This window comes from Drosophila suzukii, chromosome Y (genome assembly GCF_043229965.1).
Source record: "Drosophila suzukii chromosome Y, CBGP_Dsuzu_IsoJpt1.0, whole genome shotgun sequence".
NCBI lineage: Eukaryota > Metazoa > Arthropoda > Insecta > Diptera > Drosophilidae > Drosophila > Drosophila suzukii.
The window spans coordinates 10,820-30,043 of record NC_092085.1 but is presented as its reverse complement, the minus strand read 5'-3'; the positions used below and the strand labels follow the sequence as shown (position 1 = coordinate 30,043).

Below are 19,224 nucleotides of genomic sequence, written 5' to 3'. Positions count from 1 at the left end.
GAGGGGCGGCACTAGTAAATGAATCGTATGGATATGGCTTATAGGTATAATACCTATAAGGCATAATAATGTATAATATAATAAATATACATTAAAACATGATTGAATTATATAGATATGGCATATAAATGCCATATACTTAAGAATAAATGGTAAAATTTACCCGTATATCACTGAAACACGATATATAAACCTAGTGAGGGTGACACTAGTACTGTAAACATGCTTTTAGAAGATCATGGGTCCAAAAACTACTATAGGGAGGTGGTCGTTGGCGGGCCCCTCCTCGTATTGGTCAAAACCTATGTTATGCATATAAGTTTGTCAATACTATTAAGACCGCCAAGCATATCCATATAAATGTATGGATATGCATAAAAATCCATACAAAAGTGAAAAAAAATAATGTATTGAAAAATATACATATATTTATATAAGTGAATCGTATGGATATGGCTTATAGGTATAATACCTATAAGGCATAACAATGTATAATCTAGCAAGTATACATCGAAATATGAAGGAATTGTATAGATATGGCATATAAATGCCATATAAATAAGAATAAATTGTATATCAATGCAATAAGATATATAAACCTAGTGAGGGGCGGCACTAGTAAATGAATCGTATGGATATGGCTTATAGGTATAATACCTATAAGGCATAATAATGTATAATATAATAAATATACATTAAAATATGATTGAATTATATAGATATGGCATATAAATGCCATATACTTAAGAATAAATGGTAAAATTTACCCGTATATCACTTAAACACGATATATAAACCTAGTGAGGGTGACGCTAGTACTGTAAACATGCTTTTGGAAGATAATGGGTCCAAAAACTACTATAGGGAGGTGGTCGTTGGCGGGCCCCTCCTCGTATTGGTCAAAACCTATGTTATGCATATAAGTTTGTCAATACTATTAAGACCGCCAAGCATATCCATATAAATGTATGGATATGCATAAAAATCCATACAAAAGTGAAAAAAATAATGTATTGAAAAATATACATATATTTATATAAGTGAATCGTATGGATATGGCTTATAGGTATAATACCTATAAGGCATAACAATGTATAATCTAGCAAGTATACATCGAAATATGAAGGAATTGTATAGATATGGCATATAAATGCCATATACATAAGAATAAATTGTATATCAATGCAATAAGATATATAAACCTAGTGAGGGGCGGCACTAGTAAATGAATCGTATGGATATGGCTTATAGGTATAATACCTATAAGGCATAATAATGTATAATATAATAAATATACATTAAAACATGATTGAATTATATAGATATGGCATATAAATGCCATATACTTAAGAATAAATGGTAAAATTTACCCGTATATCACTGAAACACGATATATAAACCTAGTGAGGGTGACACTAGTACTGTAAACATGCTTTTAGAAGATCATGGGTCCAAAAACTACTATAGGGAGGTGGTCGTTGGCGGGCCCCTCCTCGTATTGGTCAAAACCTATGTTATGCATATAAGTTTGTCAATACTATTAAGACCGCCAAGCATATCCATATAAATGTATGGATATGCATAAAAATCCATACAAAAGTGAAAAAAAATAATGTATTGAAAAATATACATATATTTATATAAGTGAATCGTATGGATATGGCTTATAGGTATAATACCTATAAGGCATAACAATGTATAATCTAGCAAGTATACATCGAAATATGAAGGAATTGTATAGATATGCCATATAAATGCCATATAAATAAGAATAAATTGTATATCAATGCAATAAGATATATAAACCTAGTGAGGGGCGGCACTAGTAAATGAATCGTATGGATATGGCTTATAGGTATAATACCTATAAGGCATAATAATGTATAATATAATAAATATACATTAAAACATGATTGAATTATATAGATATGGCATATAAATGCCATATACTTAAGAATAAATGGTAAAATTTACCCGTATATCACTTAAACACGATATATAAACCTAGTGAGGGTGACGCTAGTACTGTAAACATGCTTTTGGAAGATAATGGGTCCAAAAACTACTATAGGGAGGTGGTCGTTGGCGGGCCCCTCCTCGTATTGGTCAAAACCTATGTTATGCATATAAGTTTGTCAATACTATTAAGACCGCCAAGCATATCCATATAAATGTATGGATATGCATAAAAATCCATACAAAAGTGAAAAAAAATAATGTATTGAAAAATATACATATATTTATATAAGTGAATCGTATGGATATGGCTTATAGGTATAATACCTATAATCTAGCAAGTATACATCGAAATATGAAGGAATTGTATAGATATGGCATATAAATGCCATATACATAAGAATAAATTGTATATCAATGCAATAAGATATATAAACCTAGTGAGGGGCGGCACTAGTAAATGAATCGTATGGATATGGCTTATAGGTATAATACCTATAAGGCATAATAATGTATAATATAATAAATATACATTAAAACATGATTGAATTATATAGATATGGCATATAAATGCCATATACTTAAGAATAAATGGTAAAATTTACCCGTATATCACTGAAACACGATATATAAACCTAGTGAGGGTGACACTAGTACTGTAAACATGCTTTTAGAAGATCATGGGTCCAAAAACTACTATAGGGAGGTGGTCGTTGGCGGGCCCCTCCTCGTATTGGTCAAAACCTATGTTATGCATATAAGTTTGTCAATACTATTAAGACCGCCAAGCATATCCATATAAATGTATGGATATGCATAAAAATCCATACAAAAGTGAAAAAAAATAATGTATTGAAAAATATACATATATTTATATAAGTGAATCGTATGGATATGGCTTATAGGTATAATACCTATAAGGCATAACAATGTATAATCTAGCAAGTATACATCGAAATATGAAGGAATTGTATAGATATGCCATATAAATGCCATATAAATAAGAATAAATTGTATATCAATGCAATAAGATATATAAACCTAGTGAGGGGCGGCACTAGTAAATGAATCGTATGGATATGGCTTATAGGTATAATACCTATAAGGCATAATAATGTATAATATAATAAATATACATTAAAATATGATTGAATTATATAGATATGGCATATAAATGCCATATACTTAAGAATAAATGGTAAAATTTACCCGTATATCACTGAAACACGATATATAAACCTAGTGAGGGTGACACTAGTACTGTAAACATGCTTTTAGAAGATCATGGGTCCAAAAACTACTATAGGGAGGTGGTCGTTGGCGGGCCCCTCCTCGTATTGGTCAAAACTTATGTTATGCGTATGCATATGATTTTGTCAATACTATAAAGAAAACTTGTTTTGTACATACAAAACTAAATGAATTATATGGATATTGAAAAATAAATGGGTGGTTGGCAAAGAGAATTGAAAATACCCGAATTGAAGATATTGGGTTCAAAAACTACTATAGGGTGGTGTAGCAAATAAAGTTAAGACCATATATCCATATAATGGATATACACATGTATTCTCTTATTATAAGAAAGAATACCATATGGTTGGTTGGTAAAGATAATTGAAAATACCCGAATTGAAGATTACGGGTTCAAAAACTATTATATGGTGATGTAGCAAATAAAATGAAGATGATATATCCATATAATGGAAATATATGTGTATTCACTTATTATAAGAGAGAGTTTCAAATGGTTTGGTGGCAAAGACAATTGAAAATACCCGAATTAAAGATAATGGGTCCAAAAACTACTATAGGATGGTCAATGGGCCGGCCATCTCCTATTGACAATAGTCGGTAGATAAGATATTATCCGTCAAATTTGTTTCTGTGTTCATTTATGAATATGGGACTTGGCTCCGCGGTTAATATTTTAAGCCCAAGATAATAAAGTCGAAACAAAGGCCAAGTGTTTCTATTATACATAGAATAACAAATTGTTTCCCAATTTTATCGTTAATTAATCCTATTTAAAACAAAAAGAGGCAGGATTGCTAGATATACATTGTAAATGTATATTTGACCTTTCTGCCTCTATCTTAACTATTTAATATTAGTTTACACAAAAAAAGGCGTAAAAGCGAATTATAAATATATTTTATTATTAAAGTACATATCATATATGCGCTCGGTTTTATATTATATATTACCAAAGAGTCTATATGAATATATACAGATAAATTTTAAATTTATCATCAAAATACAAATGATTTAACTCAATATTATATATTGGTTAAACAAAAATTGTACATGTGTGGATACAATAATGACGTATGTCGAACAAAAATGATATTTTAGAATGAAATATGCATATATAAAGAAAATATTATTACATATTACAAAATATTGTGTTTTAAAGAAGATAAGATATTTCTTTTTTTTAAACATCAATAATTAAAAAACTTGTTATTATTAGTGGCGAAACAAGTATATATTGAAAACAAACGTATACGAATGCTATATAAAAATGGCCGTATTCGATAGAAAACAATCTATAAAATTTATATTGCTAATTTCTATTCAAAAATATGAATGAAATATGAATAAAAACATTATTCTGGTTGATCCTGCCAGTAGTTATATGCTTGTCTCAAAGATTAAGCCATGCATGTCTAAGTACACACGAATTAAAAGTGAAACCGCAAAAGGCTCATTATATCAGTTATGGTTCCTTAGATCGTTAACAGTTACTTGGATAACTGTGGTAATTCTAGAGCTAATACATGCAATTAAAACATGAACCTTATGGGACATGTGCTTTTATTAGGCTAAAACCAAGCGATCGCAAGATCGTTATATTGGTTGAACTCTAGATAACATGCAGATCGTATGGTCTTGTACCGACGACAGATCTTTCAAATGTCTGCCCTATCAACTTTTGATGGTAGTATCTAGGACTACCATGGTTGCAACGGGTAACGGGGAATCAGGGTTCGATTCCGGAGAGGGAGCCTGAGAAACGGCTACCACATCTAAGGAAGGCAGCAGGCGCGTAAATTACCCACTCCCAGCTCGGGGAGGTAGTGACGAAAAATAACAATACAGGACTCATATCCGAGGCCCTGTAATTGGAATGAGTACACTTTAAATCCTTTAACAAGGACCAATTGGAGGGCAAGTCTGGTGCCAGCAGCCGCGGTAATTCCAGCTCCAATAGCGTATATTAAAGTTGTTGCGGTTAAAACGTTCGTAGTTGAACTTGTGCTTCATACGGGTAGTACAACTTACAATTGTGGTTAGTACTATACCTTTATGTATGTAAGCGTATTACCGGTGGAGTTCTTACATGTGCTTAGATACTTGTATTTTTTCATATGTTCCTCCTATTTAAAAACCTGCATTAGTGCTCTTAAACGAGTGTTATTGTGGGCCGGTACAATTACTTTGAACAAATTAGAGTGCTTAAAGCAGGCTTCAAATGCCTGAATATTCTGTGCATGGGATAATGAAATAAGACCTCTGTTCTGCTTTCATTGGTTTTCAGATCAAGAGGTAATGATTAATAGAAGCAGTTTGGGGGCATTAGTATTACGACGCGAGAGGTGAAATTCTTGGACCGTCGTAAGACTAACTTAAGCGAAAGCATTTGCCAAAGATGTTTTCATTAATCAAGAACGAAAGTTAGAGGTTCGAAGGCGATCAGATACCGCCCTAGTTCTAACCATAAACGATGCCAGCTAGCAATTGGGTGTAGCTACTTTTATGGCTCTCTCAGTCGCTTCCCGGGAAACCAAAGCTTTTGGGCTCCGGGGGAAGTATGGTTGCAAAGCTGAAACTTAAAGGAATTGACGGAAGGGCACCACCAGGAGTGGAGCCTGCGGCTTAATTTGACTCAACACGGGAAAACTTACCAGGTCCGAACATAAGTGTGTAAGACAGATTGATAGCTCTTTCTCGAATCTATGGGTGGTGGTGCATGGCCGTTCTTAGTTCGTGGAGTGATTTGTCTGGTTAATTCCGATAACGAACGAGACTCAAATATATTAAATAGATATCTTCAGGATTATGGTGTTGAAGCTTATATAGCCTTCATTCATGGTGGCAGTAAAATGTTTATTGTGTTTGAATGTGTTTATATAAGTGGAGCCGTACCTGTTGGTTTGTCCCATTATAAGGACACTAGCTTCTTAAATGGACAAATTGCGTCTAGCAATAATGAGATTGAGCAATAACAGGTCTGTGATGCCCTTAGATGTCCTGGGCTGCACGCGCGCTACAATGAAAGTATCAACGTGTATTTCCTAGACCGAGAGGTCCGGGTAAACCGCTGAACCACTTTCATGCTTGGGATTGTGAACTGAAACTGTTCACATGAACTTGGAATTCCCAGTAAGTGTGAGTCATTAACTCGCATTGATTACGTCCCTGCCCTTTGTACACACCGCCCGTCGCTACTACCGATTGAATTATTTAGTGAGGTCTCCGGACGTGATCACTGTGACGCCTTGTGTGTTACGGTTGTTTCGCAAAAGTTGACCGAACTTGATTATTTAGAGGAAGTAAAAGTCGTAACAAGGTTTCCGTAGGTGAACCTGCGGAAGGATCATTATTGTTTAATATCCTTACCGTTAATAAAAAAATTTGTTTTTATTATAATAACATTATTATAGTAATACAAATAAAATATTAAATTGCCAAAAATATGATCTATATATATATAGATCAAATACAATTTCGAAAAAGCAAGTCGAAATATAATAATTGTAATAAGAAATATATAATATATAAATATATTATTGCAATAAATAAGAGAAATAAATAAGCAAGAAAGCAAAAGCAAAACAAATAACAAATTCGAACAAGCAAATCGAAATTATTTGATATTATTATTATATTGTATATTAAATGCAATTAATAAAACACTGTGTGTATATGGACCATAATATACACGCGTTGCGATATGTATTGTTCATCTCAGTTATGCGCATACATTGGATAATGCAACAACCTAAAATGTACAATGTTGTACCTGATTAATACAGGTTAATGTTTTATATAAATTTCAATATATATCGCTAAAAAGTATTTAATACCGTAAATGCCATTAAAAAAATACTTGATATATTATTGGTTATATGAAACTAAGACATTTCGCAGCATTCGTTTTAGGTATAAAAATAAATTTATTGAAGGAATTGATATATGCCAGTAAAATGGTGTATTTTTAATTTCTTTCAATAAAAACATATATGACAAAATTAACAAACCAATATATAAAACTCTAAGCGGTGGATCACTCGGCTCATGGGTCGATGAAGAACGCAGCAAACTGTGCGTCATCGTGTGAACTGCAGGACACATGAACATCGACATTTTGAACGCATATCGCAGTCCATGCTGTTATGTACTTTAATTAATTTTATAGTGCTGCTTGGACTACATATGGTTGAGGGTTGTAAGACTATGCTAATTAAGTTGTTTATACAAATTTTATAATGAAATTTTATAAGCATATGGTATATTATTGGATAATAATAATTTAATTATTTTATTCATAATATTAACAAATATATGAAAAACATTATCTCACATTAGTAAATTAATTTGAATGTGAAAAACGAAGAGAAATATTTTCTTTTTCAATCAAATAATACTGAGAAATGTCTAGCATAAAAAATTTATCTAGAATTGTCTCTTATTAACGATTAGAAAATAGAAAGCCGTTGACTATATTATTATTCTTCGTTGATTCGTTAGACCAAACAAATGCCATACAAATATATATATATATAAATATAACGAATTTAATAAAATGTTTTATCATTATATATAAAGAATTAATTGCAAATAAAAGTTATACACAACCTCAACTCATATGGGACTACCCCCTGAATTTAAGCATATTAATTAGGGGAGGAAAAGAAACTAACCAGGATTTTCTTAGTAGCGGCGAGCGAAAAGAAATCAGTTCAGCACTAAGTCACTTTGTCTATATGGCAAATGTGAGATGCAGTGTATGGAGCGTCAATATTCTAGTATGAGAAATTAACGATTTAAGTCCTTCTTAAATGAGGCCATTTACCCATAGAGGGTGCCAGGCCCGTATAACGTTAATGATTACTAGATGATGTTTCCAAAGAGTCGTGTTGCTTGATAGTGCAGCACTAAGTGGGTGGTAAACTCCATCTAAAACTAAATATAACCATGAGACCGATAGTAAACAAGTACCGTGAGGGAAAGTTGAAAAGAACTCTGAATAGAGAGTTAAACAGTACGTGAAACTGCTTAGAGGTTAAGCCCGATGAACCTGAATATCCGTTATGGAAAATTCATCATTAAAATTGTAATATTTAAACAATATTATGATAATAGTGTGCATTTTTTCCATATAAGGACATTGTAATCTATTAGCATACAAAATTTATCATAAAATATAACTTATAGTTTATTCAAATTAATTTGCTTGCATTTTAACACAGAATAAATGTTATTAATTTGATAAAGTGCTGATAGATTTATATGAATACAGTGCGTTAATTTTTCGGAATTATATAATGGCATAATTATCATTGATTTTTGTGTTTATTATATGCACTTGTATGATTAACAATGCGAAAGATTCAGGATACCTTCGGGACCCGTCTTGAAACACGGACCAAGGAGTCTAACATATGTGCAAGTTATTGGGATATAAACCTAATAGCGTAATTAACTTGACTAATAATGGGATTAGTTTTTTAACTATTTATAGCTAATTAACACAATCCCGGGGCGTTCTATATAGTTATGTATAATGATATTTATATTATTTATGCCTCTAACTGGAACGTACCTTGAGCATATATGCTGTGACCCGAAAGATGGTGAACTATACTTGATCAGGTTGAAGTCAGGGGAAACCCTGATGGAAGACCGAAACAGTTCTGACGTGCAAATCGATTGTCAGAATTGAGTATAGGGGCGAAAGACCAATCGAACCATCTAGTAGCTGGTTCCTTCCGAAGTTTCCCTCAGGATAGCTGGTGCATTTTAATGTTATATAAAATAATCTTATCTGGTAAAGCGAATGATTAGAGGCCTTAGGGTCGAAACGATCTTAACCTATTCTCAAACTTTAAATGGGTAAGAACCTTAACTTTCTTGATATGAAGTTCAAGGTTATGATATAATGTGCCCAGTGGGCCACTTTTGGTAAGCAGAACTGGCGCTGTGGGATGAACCAAACGTAATGTTACGGTGCCCAAATTAACAACTCATGCAGATACCATGAAAGGCGTTGGTTGCTTAAAACAGCAGGACGGTGATCATGGAAGTCGAAATCCGCTAAGGAGTGTGTAACAACTCACCTGCCGAAGCAACTAGCCCTTAAAATGGATGGCGCTTAAGTTGTATACCTATACATTACCGCTAAAGTAGATGATTTATATTACTTGTGATATAAATTTTGAAACTTTAGTGAGTAGGAAGGTACAATGGTATGCGTAGAAGTGTTTGGCGCAAGCCTGCATGGAGCTGCCATTGGTACAGATCTTGGTGGTAGTAGCAAATAATCGAATGAGACCTTGGAGGACTGAAGTGGAGAAGGGTTTCGTGTGAACAGTGGTTGATCACGAGTTAGTCGGTCCTAAGTTCAAGGCGAAAGCCGAAAATTTTCAAGTAAAACACAAATGCCATACAAATATATTATATTATATAAATCAAGCTAATTAATATACTTGAATAATTTTGAACGAAAGGGAATACGGTTCCAATTCCGTAACCTGTTGAGTATCCGTTTGTTATTAAATATGGGCCTCGTGCTCATCCTGGCAACAGGAACGACCATAAAGAAGCCGTCGAGAGATATCGGAAGAGTTTTCTTTTCTGTTTTATAGCCGTACTACCATGGAAGTCTTTCGCAGAGAGATATGGTAGATGGGCTAGAAGAGCATGACATATACTGTTGTGTCGATATTTTCTCCTCGGACCTTGAAAATTTATGGTGGGGACACGCAAACTTCTCAACAGGCCGTACCAATATCCGCAGCTGGTCTCCAAGGTGAAGAGTCTCTAGTCGATAGAATAATGTAGGTAAGGGAAGTCGGCAAATTAGATCCGTAACTTCGGGATAAGGATTGGCTCTGAAGATTGAGATAGTCGGGCTTGATTGGGAAACAATAACATGGTTTATGTGCTCGTTCTGGGTAAATAGAGTGTCTGGCATTTATGTTGGTCACTTGTTCCCCGGATAGTTTAGTTACGTAGCCAATTGTGGAACTTTCTTGCTAAAATTTTTAAGAATACTAATTGGGTTAAACCAATTAGTTCTTATTAATTATAACGATTATCAATTAACAATCAATTCAGAACTGGCACGGACTTGGGGAATCCGACTGTCTAATTAAAACAAAGCATTGTGATGGCCCTAGCGGGTGTTGACACAATGTGATTTCTGCCCAGTGCTCTGAATGTCAAAGTGAAGAAATTCAAGTAAGCGCGGGTCAACGGCGGGAGTAACTATGACTCTCTTAAGGTAGCCAAATGCCTCGTCATCTAATTAGTGACGCGCATGAATGGATTAACGAGATTCCTACTGTCCCTATCTACTATCTAGCGAAACCACAGCCAAGGGAACGGGCTTGGAATAATTAGCGGGGAAAGAAGACCCTTTTGAGCTTGACTCTAATCTGGCAGTGTAAGGAGACATAAGAGGTGTAGAATAAGTGGGAGATATTAGACTTCGGTTTGGTATCGCCAATGAAATACCACTACTCTTATTGTTTCCTTACTTACTTGATTAAATGGAACGTGTATCATTTCCTAGCCATTATACGGATATATTTATTATATCTTATGGTATTGGGTTTTGATGCAAGCTTCTTGATCAAAGTATCACGAGTTTGTTATATAATCGCAAACAAATTCTTTAATAAAACGGTGCATTTATGTATTTTTGATTTGAAAATTTGGTATAACTCCAATTACTCAGGTATGATCCAATTCAAGGACATTGCCAGGTAGGGAGTTTGACTGGGGCGGTACATCTCTCAAATAATAACGGAGGTGTCCCAAGGCCAGCTCAGTGCGGACAGAAACCACACATAGAGCAAAAGGGCAAATGCTGACTTGATCTCGGTGTTCAGTACACACAGGGACAGCAAAAGCTCGGCCTATCGATCCTTTTGGTTTAAAGAGTTTTTAACAAGAGGTGTCAGAAAAGTTACCATAGGGATAACTGGCTTGTGGCGGCCAAGCGTTCATAGCGACGTCGCTTTTTGATCCTTCGATGTCGGCTCTTCCTATCATTGTGAAGCAAAATTCACCAAGCGTTGGATTGTTCACCCATGCAAGGGAACGTGAGCTGGGTTTAGACCGTCGTGAGACAGGTTAGTTTTACCCTACTAATGACAAAACGTTGTTGCGACAGCATTCCTGCGTAGTACGAGAGGAACCGCAGGTACGGACCAATGGCACAATACTTGTTCGAGCGAACAGTGGTATGACGCTACGTCCGTTGGATTATGCCTGAACGCCTCTAAGGTCGTATCCGTGCTGGACTGCAATGATAAATAAGGGGCAATTTGCATTGTATGGCTTCTAAACCATTTAAAGTTTATAATTTACTTTATAAACGACAATGGATGTGATGCCAATGTAATTTGTAACATAGTAAATTGGGAGGATCTTTGATCACCTGATGCCGCGCTAGTTACATATAAAAGCATTATTTAATACAATGACAAAGCCTAGAATCAATTGTAAACGACTTTTGTAACAGGCAAGGTGTTGTAAGTGGTTGAGCAGCTGCCATACTGCGATCCACTGAAGCTTATCCTTTGCTTGATGATTCGATAATAAAGATGTTGCAAGCGGCATAATAATTTATGCTTGCTTGCAACGGCGCGCCACTTTGTGGTTAGCAAAAGGTCTAGTAATATAAGAGACCTATAAAAAAATCAATATATTATTATAAATAAATATTGAACAAACAAAATGCATCGTCATCTTTATTAGTGACGCGATGATAAAGTGGCAAACATATTCCATGTATAAATATTCCTATGGTATTTTGATAATGCAAGTAAAGAGGACATATATAAAAGTAAGTATATGTTCCTCCAATGGTAGCAGCGGTTGGTTGGTTGGTGTCTGCTCCTCTTATTGTTCAAAACTTATGTTATGGTAGCAAGTCTGTATCGTCATATTATTAGTTTTTTTTTTTTTTTTTTTTTTTGATTTGAGTTTTATATATTTACGTCTGCCCTAGTTGGCAATAAATTAAATTTTGTGGCAATAAATTCAGTGTTAGTTTACATAAAGCTTATGTAGTGAGGAGTATTAGTGGAAATATGTGGGGGTGTATTACATGTGTTTGCGTGTATGTAATTGCATCATTTAGGGGACCCTGAACGGCAGGTCAGTGGGGTGTCGTCTTTTTAATCGGCGAGGTTCAACGTCGAGCACTCTGGAAGCGAGTGGGTTTGGGTGGTCTTCTATTTTGTCTAGGTGCCGTCTGCTGCGTTTAGCCGCCTCTTCTACCACTGTGGGGAGCTTAAGATCCCTCCTAATTGTGGTGTTTCTCACGTAAAAAGGGGCATTTAAAATTTGGCGTAGTATTCTGTTTTCGACTCTTTCTAATTTCTTAAGGTTTGAGATAGCTGCAGTGCCCCAAAGCTCTATGCCATATGTCCATGTTGGTTTTAAGATGCTGTTATATAGCAGTAATTTGTTTTTAGTTGATAATTTACTCCTTCTTTGTAGTAGCCACCACATTTGTCTGTTTTTTAGCATCAAGAGTTTTGCTTTGCCCACGATATGTTCCTTCCACGTTAGTTTAGAATCCAGGGTCAGACCCAGATATTTTGCAGTGAGCTGTTGCGGGATGGCTGCTCCGTTCAGCATAACCGGTGCGGATATACCTGGTCGTAAGGAGAAAGATATATTCGTTGACTTCTCTGCATTTATGATGACGTTCCATCTTTTAAGCCACGGTTCTATGTTTAACAGAGCTTGCTGCAGGCCTTGCACAGCCAGTGGCAGGGAGTCTGCGGAGACTAAAAACGCCGTGTCGTCAGCATATGTACAGGTCATGTTGAGACTACCTGTGGGAATGGGCATATCCGCGGTGTATATTGAGTACAATATTGGGCTGAGTACACTGCCTTGGGGGACTCCAGCGGCCACTTCGTGGATGGGCGACTCCTGCTGGTTACATCTTACATAAAACCTTCTGTTTTCAAGATAGTCCTTCAAAAGTAGGTAATGAGGAGTAGGCAGGGTGTGCTTTAATTTATACAATAGGCCCTGATGCCAGACTCTGTCGAAAGCTTGCCTGACGTCTAAGAATGCTGCAGAGCAGAACCTTTTAGACTCGAAGGAGTCTAAAATGCAGCTCACTACCCTGTGGCACTGTTGAATGGTCCCGTGAGCTCGCCTGAAGCCAAATTGGTGATCTGGGATGATATGTTTTTCCTCTAGCACAGGCATCAATCTCCTCAGGAATAATTTTTCCAAGATTTTGGAGAGGATTGGCAGCAGACTGATGGGCCTGTAAGATCCCAGTTCGGCCTCAGGCTTACCTGGTTTGGGGATGACAATAATCTCTGCACATTTCCATTGTGTTGGGAAATGGCCGAGTCTTAGACTTTGGTTCATGATGAACTTCAAGTTTTCAATGCAGTTCGGCGGCATAAGCTTCAGAGCAGTGGCGTCTAGACGATCATATCCAGGAGACTTTGTTGGTTTGAGTGATGTTAACTCCTCCTTTATTTCCTCACAGTCGATTTCTGGAATGGGCAAGTCCATGGGACAAGCCACATCCAGGAAATGAAGAGTCTCTTGATGGTCCACTGGGTCGCACAGGTCGAATGGCTGGAAACTACTCCTTAAGTGGTCGGCAAAGGCGTTTGCTTTTTCCTGGTTTGAGCGACACCAGGCTCCAGTCGATGATTTTATAGGAGCTATCCTCCGTGTGGGTCGCTTCAAATACTTAGTTGCGTTCCAAAGCTTGTGGTCTGCACTACAGGGTTCAAGGTCCGCGAGGTAGGCTTCTAGAGACTTGCTTTTTAGGTCTAGGAGCATCCTGTTAAGGTCTTTACAAGCCCTGTTGTAGATGGTTTTGTCCGACCGTCTTCTACTTAACTGCCAGACCCTCCTCAAACGCCGTTTTTCGCTTACCTTTGTTGCCAGCTCGGTTGACCAGAGATAGTTGTCTCTTTGTCCTCTGGTGTGCACCGTTCGTGTAGTTTCAACTTCTGGGGTGGCGATGCTTGCTGCCAGGTGGACCTGTCTGGTGAGGTACTCCACCGCTTCGTCGATGTCTATCGGACTTTCTAGTACTGGCTGGGGGTCTACATGATTTTCTAGCCAAGATTTAAAAATCGGGATGTTTGTATTCCGTCTGATGAGCTTGACTGCCGTTGGATTTCTCAGATAGGAGTTGCTATATAAAATCTTGACCATGCTGTGATCCGATGCAAGATCATGGCATGCAGCCGTAGATACTTTTCTGGGGTCAATTCCTCTGCTAAATGCAAAGTCCAAGAGGTCCGGAATCTTGGCTGGGTCGGTGGGCCAGTAGGTAGGCTCTCCAGTTGAGTAGACGGTGCAACCCAGTGCCCTGATGCATCTGAGAAGTGTGCTTCCTTTCGGGTTGACGGTCCGTGATCCCCACCAAGTATGTTTTGCGTTGAAGTCGCCTCCGATTAAGAATCTAGGACCCAGATTCAATAGTACGTCAGACAGATCAGTTTGGCTCAAAGTGTATCTTGGAGGGAGGTATGCGGAGGCGATGGTAATTTTGCCTAGCGACGTTATGAGGTGGATTTTCGCACACTGCATCCATTCCAGTTGTACGGGCTCGAGCTCCTCGTATTGAATGCCGCGTCTGATGATAATAGAGGCTCCTCCACGTATCCGGTCGCCAGGGTGCAATGCGTTGACTATTTCGTAGCCGGGAATGGTAAAGTGGGATCTGGTGGTGAAGTGTGTCTCGGACACGAGTAAGATGTCTACTTGGTTAGTCTTTATATAATGTTCGACCTCAGGCTTGCTCGTAGCCAAGCCGTTCGCATTCCATATTATAAGTTGGGTGTTTATGGACATTTAAGATTGTTCTGATTGGAGAGCATTGTCATCACTAAGTTTTGGAACTGATTGAACATGGAGTTCATCATTGATTCCATTCTGCGCATCATTCTCTCCTCTAAGGCATCAAGGGGGGACTGGCCATTATTGTTGAGGTTTTCAGCCGCTCCAGCCCTAGCAACGTTGGCGTAACTGAATTTCTGATTCCCTGTCTGATTCGCGGCACTGCTCGCTGGGAAATTTGCGCGTGGAGCAGGATTGGATGAAGAAGCAGTTACTGCCTTAGGCTTAGGGCTGAAACGCTTCTTGGCTTCTATGTAGATCCTACAACCGCGGTAGGAGGCGGTGTGATTGTCACCACAATTTCCGCACACAGGTGGGTCTTCCTTTGCCTTCATGCAATTCAGGGAGTCGTGTGATAATCCGCATTTAACACAGACATATTCAAGTTTGCAGTACCTCTTAGTATGCCCGAAAGCTTGGCAGCGGAAGCATTGTACCACCTCATCAAACTTTTTTGGTTCCTCGATGGAGACGACGGCATGGCACAGTCTGTTGATCTCGAAGACTTTCTTGTTTGTTGGAGCTGGTTCAAGGTTAATGAAAAACATCGACAATGGCATTTTAGTTACCCTTGATACTGCATTTTTAGCATCACGCACTTTGTGGCCGAGATTCACAAAGGCTTCCTTGACCTCCTCAATTGGTGTAGTGTGGTGTAGTCCCTTAACAACAATGCGGAAAGCTCGCTCTTCCTTAAGTTGGAAGGTACGGAACTCGTATTGACAGTTGTCCAGGTGGGCAACAATTTTTCGGTAAGTGGTGCTGTCCTTCGGCATCAGCCTGATGTTGCCTCTTCCCGTTGCCTTGTAAGAGAAAGTATCGGAATTCACCAATGTGCGCATTTCGATTAAAAATTCGCCAATGTTTACTACATCCGGGATAAAAATTGGAGGGGGCTTGGGTGCTGTTTTAAGTTCGGCATTATCGACGGTCTTTTCATTGCTGCTCTCTACAGGCAGAGAAGCGAAACGATTTGAGGTGCTAGGACCTATATCCTTCTTTTTGTCTTGATTCACGGCAGCCTTATTCTTTATGGTCTTTTTAGGGAAAATGTAAGGGCGAATTATCTCACCTTCCTCAGGTGACGTGTTGCTTGAGGAGCACGATGAGCTCGGGGTAGGGCTGGGAGATTTTTCCCGTTTCTCCATGATGATTTTCTTTACGCCTCTAATTGACTCTGGCGACCCGGGAGGTAGACTCCTTTTGAGATCTTTTTTTTGCCAAGGGCCTTTTTTGGGTGCGGCTACAGTCGCGTTGTCCACATCCATGCTGCCGGTGTTGCTATTGTCACCCATGGCGACAGCACCACCAACAAGCACAGCCGGCTAACTGTGTGAGTGAACTATTTATTTCCTTTACCTCTGCTGACAAAAAAAAAAAAAATCGACGACGAGGTGTCGCCGAAATGTAGGCAAAAGTATTAGGAGTCGCCGCCCTCTGGCGGAGTGATACAGCGATGAGGTGTCGCCGAATGTATGCTATGAATCCTGAAGTAGTCGCCCTCTGGCGGAATGAATCAGCTGATTTCCAAAAAACCAACCAATTTGCGGAGACACGAACCGATAAAATTAGTGCAGACGCGAACCGCGCTGCTGTCAAAACGTTATCTAGATAAGGCAGGCGCCACTCGAGAGAGAGCGGCTCTCTTACAACAGTGAAATATGAGTTTTATTGCCGAAATTGGCCTGACACACGGAGCGCCCGAGAGAGCGCCTCTCTCTCAGCACGTCGAATGTTCTCGAATTGTCTGGGGTGGAAAATCGCGATTTTGGCCTTCCTACCACTTTTTTGTGCAGAAAACACACGGAATGATTATGCGAACACAATGCGCGAATATTTATGCTATTTTTAGCAAGGAAAAATGCGTTTTACAGCCGAAATTGGCCCGACACACGGAGCGCCCGAGAGAGCGCCTCTCTCTCAGCACGTCGAATGTTCTCGAACTGTCTGGGGTGGAAAATCGCGGTTTTGGCCTTCCTACCACCTTTTTCGTGCAGAAAACACGCGTAATGATTATGCGAACACAATGCGCGAATATTTATGCTATTTTAGCAAGGAAAAACGCGTTTTACTGCCGAAATTGACCTGTCACACGGAGCGCTCGAAAAACACGTCTGATATATTATTAGTGACGCGAAAAATTAGTGGCAAACAATATTCGATGTATAAATATTCCTATGGTATTAATATTCAAATGAAGAGACCATTTAAATAAAGAGGACATATATAAAAGTAAGTATATGTTCCTCCAATGGTAGCAGCGGTTGGTTGGTTGGTGTCTGCTCCTCTTATTGTTCAAAACTTATGTTATGGTAGCAAGTCTGTATCGTCATATTATAAGTGACGCGAAAAATTAATGGCAAACATATTCGATGTATATAAATATTCCTATGGTATTCAAATTCAAGTAAAGAGACCATTAAAGTACAGAGAGAGGCCATATAATAAGTAAGTATATGTTCCTCCAATGGTAGCAGTGGTTGGTTGGTTGGTTGGTTGGCGGCTGCTCCTCTTATTGTTCAAAACTTATGTTATGGTAGCAAGTCTGTATCGTCATATTATAAGTGACGCGAAAAATTAGTGGCAAACATATTCGATGTATAAATATTCCTATGGTATTGAAATTCAAATAAAGAGACCATTAAAATAAAGAGGACATATATAAAAGTAAGTAATGGTAGCGGCGGTTGGTTGGTTGGCGGCTGCTCTTATTGTTCAACACTTATGTTATCAATATGAGTTTGGCAATACAATAAAGAAGACCAATCTAATCCATATAAGACTAAATGGATTATATGGATATGCTTAGGAAACCCATATATTAATAAAAAAAAATTTATGTATAGAAAATTATACATATATGTATTTATATAAATGAATCGTATGGATATGGCTTATAGTAGATATAATACCTTTAAGGCATATTAATGTATAATATAGTAAATATATATACGTTGAAATATAAATGCATTTTTATATATATGGCAGCATATAAGTGTCATATGAAAAATAATAGAGTTTACCCATATATCACTGAAATGAGATATATAAACCTAGTGAGGGGCGGCACTAGTGAATGAATCGTATAGATATGGCTTACAGGTATAATACCTATATGTCATAATATGGTTTAATATTATAAATATACATTGAAATATGAATGAATTGTATAGATATGGCTTTTAAATGCCATATGCATAAGAATAAATAGAATGATTAACACTTATATCACTGAAATAAGATATAAAAACCTAGTGAAGGGTGGCACTAGTACTGTAAACATGATTTTGGCAGAGCTCGGGGTAAAAAACTACTATAGGGAGGTGGTCGTTGGCGGGCCCCTCCTCGTATTGGTCAAAACCTATGTTATACATATGAGGTTGTCAATACTATAAAGAACGCCAAGCATATCCATATAAATGTATGGATATGCATACAAATCCATACAAAAGTGAAAAAAAAATAATGTATTGAAAAATATACATATATTTATATAAGTGAATCGTATGGATATGTCTTATAGGTATAATACCTATAAGGCATAACAATGTATAATCTAGCAAATATACATCGAAATATGCAGGAATTGTATAGATATGGCATATAAATGCCATATACATAAGAATAAATTGTATATCAATGCAATAAGATATATAAACCTAGTGAGGGGCGGCACTAGTAAATGAATCGTATGGATATGGCTTATAGGTATAATACCTATAAGGCATAATAATGTATAATATAATAAATATACATTAAAACATGATTGAATTATATAGATATGGCATATAAATGCCATATACTTAAGAATAAATGGTAAAATTTACCCGTATATCACTTAAACACGATATATAAACCTAGTGAGGGTGACGCTAGTACTGTAAACATGCTTTTGGAAGATAATGGGTCCAAAAACTACTATAGGGAGGTGGTCGTTGGCGGGCCCCTCCTCGTATTGGTCAAAACCTATGTTATGCATATAAGTTTGTCAATACTATTAAGACCGCCAAGCATATCCATATAAATGTATGGATATGCATAAAAATCCATACAAAAGTGAAAAAAAATAATGTATTGAAAAATATACATATATTTATATAAGTGAATCGTATGGATATGGCTTATAGGTATAATACCTATAAG

At 37.2% G+C, this 19,224-nt stretch overlaps 3 non-coding genes across 3 annotated transcripts; all 3 read left to right on the top strand.

Annotated features, from left to right (window-relative positions):
• Window positions 1–4,567: 4,567 nt before the first annotated feature.
• Window positions 4,568–6,562, top strand: LOC136117434 (small subunit ribosomal RNA). Its single transcript, XR_010654989.1, has one exon. It is a non-coding gene; the product is annotated as a small subunit ribosomal RNA (ribosomal RNA).
• Window positions 6,563–7,230: 668 nt separating this feature from the next.
• Window positions 7,231–7,409, top strand: LOC118878692 (5.8S ribosomal RNA). The gene has a single exon (XR_005015220.1). It is a non-coding gene; the product is annotated as a 5.8S ribosomal RNA (ribosomal RNA).
• Window positions 7,410–7,814: 405 nt separating this feature from the next.
• On the top strand, window positions 7,815–11,784 carry LOC118878690 (large subunit ribosomal RNA). The gene has a single exon (XR_011604934.1). It is a non-coding gene; the product is annotated as a large subunit ribosomal RNA (ribosomal RNA).
• The last annotated feature ends 7,440 nt before the right edge of the window (window positions 11,785–19,224 follow it).